The 382-nt window shown below is 54.7% G+C and overlaps 1 protein-coding gene across 22 annotated transcripts in view; it reads left to right on the top strand.

Moving 5' to 3' along the window:
- The window catches only part of Eps15l1 (epidermal growth factor receptor pathway substrate 15-like 1), an 80,587-nt gene that overhangs the window by 7,267 nt on the left and 72,938 nt on the right, over window positions 1–382 (top strand). The window lies entirely within an intron of this gene.

The raw sequence follows: 382 nt of genomic DNA, 5'->3' as shown, positions 1-382 counted from the left end.
AAGAAAGAAGGAAATTTATTTTGTGGCAGGCTCTCCCAGTGTGGCTCAGGCTGTCCTCAAAGTTTTCACCTACGTGCTTCAGCCTCATGAATAGCTGGGGGTGAGGGGGTGGGGGGTGGTGCACAGCAGCCACTGTTCCTGGCTTGGGAATTCCTGGGTAGAGTGACTGATCCCTGACATATTACCTCTCCCACCCATGCCTTATCATTCATTCTGCATCCCAGGGCGTGGCTGCATGTTCACAGCAGAGCTGTCAGAGGAGTCATGAAACCCTGGGTGGGGCTGGGTGCTGTGTACTGCCACGGGACAGCCTGCTGGACAGGATGTGCGGTGTCAAGATATGCAGTCAAGAGGAGGACGCAGTAGCCATGTACCTGTGAGA

Source organism: Mus musculus, chromosome 8 (assembly GCF_000001635.26).
Source record: "Mus musculus strain C57BL/6J chromosome 8, GRCm38.p6 C57BL/6J".
Lineage (NCBI taxonomy): Eukaryota > Metazoa > Chordata > Mammalia > Rodentia > Muridae > Mus > Mus musculus.
The sequence above is the reverse complement of the archived record's forward strand: the minus strand, read 5'-3'. Positions and strand labels throughout refer to the sequence as shown.